The sequence below is a fragment of the Ursus maritimus genome, unplaced genomic scaffold (assembly GCF_017311325.1).
Source record: "Ursus maritimus isolate PB19 unplaced genomic scaffold, ASM1731132v1 scaffold_24, whole genome shotgun sequence".
Lineage (NCBI taxonomy): Eukaryota > Metazoa > Chordata > Mammalia > Carnivora > Ursidae > Ursus > Ursus maritimus.
In genome coordinates this window covers 25807843-25811430 of record NW_024424897.1, presented here as the reverse complement: position 1 = coordinate 25811430, position 3588 = coordinate 25807843, and positions in this window count along the sequence as shown.

The following is a 3588-nucleotide window of genomic DNA, read 5'->3' as shown; positions in this document are numbered from 1 at the left end:
TCTGCTGAGTTTACTATAAAGTCATTGTAACCATAAATTTTTATTTAACAGCTTTACTGAAATATAATTCACATACCACACAATTCAACTTTTTAAGGCATACAATTCAATGGCTTTTAATTTTTATTTTCTTTAGAGAGGGAGGGAGGGCCAGAGAGAGAGGGAGAGAGAGAATCTCTCTCTCTCTCTCTTTTTTAATTTGTTTATTTGACACAGAGAGAGAGAGACCAAGCAGGGGGAGTGACAGGCAGGGGGAGAGGGAGAAGCAGGCTTCCTGCTGAGCAGGGAGCCTGATGTGAGGCTCCATTTCAGGACCCTGAGATCATGACCTGAGCCAAAGGCAGACACTTAACCAACTGAGCCACCCAGGTGCCCCAATTCAATGGCTTTTAAAGATTTTTTTTTAAAATTTATTATTTGAGAAAGAGAGTTTGAGTGAGTAGGAGTAGGCGGGAGGGGCAGAGGGAGAGGGAGAAGCAGATTCCCTGCTGAGCGGGGAACCCCACGCAGGGCTCCAACCCAGGACCCGAGGATCATGACCTGAGCCACCCAGGGAACCCCTCAATGGCTTTTAATATGTTCAGAGTCATGTATCTATCAACAAATCAATTTTAGAACATTTTCATTACCCTCAAAAGAAACCTCATACTCATTAGCATCACTCATTACCCCAGGCATCTCAAGGCGACCACTGATCTTTTTTTTTTTTTTAAGATTTGTTTGAGGGGATGGGGGAGGAAGGAGAGGGAGAGAATCTCAAGCAGATTCCCCACTTAGCGCAGGGCTGCACCCAGGGATGGATCCCACTGCTGGGGGGAGATCATGACTTGAGCCAAAATCAAGAGTCAGATGCTTAACTGACTGAGCCACCCAGGCACCCCAGCTACTGTTGTTGCATATGTGGTCCTTTGCTACTGGTTTCTTTTACTTAGCATAATATTTTCAAGGCCCACCTATATTGTAGCATGTACTTCATTTCTTTTTATTGTTGAATGATAAATATTCCAAGATATGCAAACACCATATTTTATTCATCTATTCATCATCTGATGGATATTTGGCTGGATTTTATTTTAAACAATTAAATATGACCTCTGAGAGCTAGCAGAAGCTTAAAATCAAAACATAAATATATACTCCATATCTTTCTATATTGAATTTACACCTAAAGAAGAATACTTATGTCTTTATTATAGTCTCATACCTAAAATATCAACATTTTTCCCCTTAAATTTTTTCTTTTTAAAAGTAATCTTTTGGGGGGCGCCTGGATGACTCAGTCGGTTAAGCTTCTGCCTTCGGCTCAGGTCATGATCTCAGGGTTCTGGGATCAGTCCCACAGCCAGCTCCTTGCTCAGCAGGGAGCCTGCTTCTCCTTCTGCCTGCTGCTCCCCCTGCTTTACGCTCTCTCAGACAAATAAATAAAATCTTAAAAAAAAAAAAAAAAAAGAAAAGAAAAGCATCAGCCTTCCTCTGAGGTCATGATCCCAGCATCCTGGGATCTAGCCCTGGGTCAGGCTCCTTACTCAGCAGGGAACTTGCTTCCCACTCTCTCTCTGCCTGCTGCTCCTCCTGCTTCTGCGCTCTCTCTCTCTGTCAAATAAATAGGGGTGCCTGGGTGGCTCAGTTGGTTAAGCACCTGCTTTTGGCTTGGGTCATGATCCCAGGCTCCTGGGATGCAGCCCCGCATCGGGCTTCGTGCTCAGTGGAGAGCCTGCTTCTCCCTTTCCCTCTGTCTGCTGCTCCCTCTGCTTGTGCTCTCTCTCTGTCAAATAAGTGAATAAAATCTTAAAAATAAAATCTTAAAAAGTTCAAAAAAAAAAAAAAAAAGTAATGTCTGGGTGGCTCAGTGTCTGCCTTCCACTCAGGTCATGATCCCAGGATCCTGGAATTCAGTCCTGCATCAGGCTCCTTGCTCAGCTTATTCCTCTGCCTGCTTTTCCCTGTTTGTGCTCTGTTACTGTCTCTCTGTCTCTGACAAACAAAAAAATAAAATCTTAAAGAAAAAAAAAATCTCTGTGCCCAACATGGGGCTCGGAACTCAGGAACCAGAGATCAAAAGCCTTATGCTCTACAGACTGAACCAGCCAGCCACCCCTGCCTTAAATTTTTTGATGTGTATGATAATATTGTGGAAAGACCAAATAAAGCCTTGCCCTAGGTTTTCCAGCTTCTGTGATTCCCAGGAAAATAGACACACACATATATATCTGTCTAAATGACAGCCCTCAGGAAAAGAGAGAAAAGTCTAGAGCAAGAGTCTTGACCCAGACACATAAACAATCTAAGGGTGGGTAGGGAATGAGGTGAGAAAGAGGGACAGTACAGACAGCTGTAAGTCTTAGTATTTTCATTTTTGTCCTTCCAAGTGTATAGGTTGGCCTATGTCCAACGATCATATTGTTTTTGTGGGTCTCCAGGTGGGTCCAGATTGGAAGACTTTAGGGGACCAATTCATACTCGGTAGAAAGAACTTGAACTTGTAAACAAGTCCAGGGTATCTGATCCTGGAAGTGGCCTATTTCCTCACTAAACCCTCGTTTATCGAAGTCCTCCTGCCTTCTCTTCCCTATTCTTAAAAGAGATCGGCCTCAATATGCCTGAGTGACCTGCCTCGGAGAGAAGGGATTTTTGAGAGTGTCTCCCGCCCCATCTATAGAGGTTAAAGGAGAAGACCGGAAAGCGATCCTTGATTCAGCCCGCCTGAGGCTTGGGTGTTGTGTCATTCCCCACACGTGATGCTCTCCCAGGCGGCGGAGACCTCACGTATCATGGGACTTACTCACCCCAGAGACTCCACCCCTTTCCTCCGGTACTCCCCAACCCCTCATTTCCCTGCTCCGCCCCTCTTCAGGACTAGAGGAAAAGTAGGGTGGCTGGAGCCCGGAAATGCCTCCCTCCCAAGTTGGACGGGAGAAGCACAGAAACTCAGTGTTTGGGAAAGTGCAAGATGTGGCTTTAGTTTTACCCTTCTCCAGAATGCTTTGCTCTTCCTCTGTTTTAGGCTGTCCTACTCTCGTTATCTCCAAACACTTCTATCGAGACCACGTTATCACTTAGGGAGACCTCGCCTTAGTTAAGGTTGCTTTCCTTCTCCCTCTGTTTCTCACTTTTCTCTGAGCCCGAGATTCTTAATCTGAACTGGTTTGAGCCCCAGATCAGCCTCCTTCCCGTTCTAGCTGTGTGACCTTGAGTGAACTACAACTTTCTGGGCCTACTTTCCTTGTTCGTGAAACGGAGGCCAAACGTCAACCACACCACGCCTGTCGTGAGGAACAAATGAGAAAGCCCTTTGTGAGCTGAAAAAGGCAACAGAAATGTTAGCTATGTTAATTCTGGACGGCTAGTCACTCTTCCAGAACCCCTCCCTTTCCTTTGCGACCCGCCCTGCAAATCCCGCCCGGTGCTGACAGCTCTCTTCACCCTCCTCCAGCAGTCTTTTCCATTGGCGAAGAGGCCGGCCGCGCGGCGCCGAGTGTTGACGCCACCGCGCCCCCTCCGCCGGCGCACAATGACGCATGGCCCCGCCCCCGGCCGCGCCTGGCCTCCCGCGGGGCCCCGCCCATCGGGCCGACGCGGCGCGGGTCC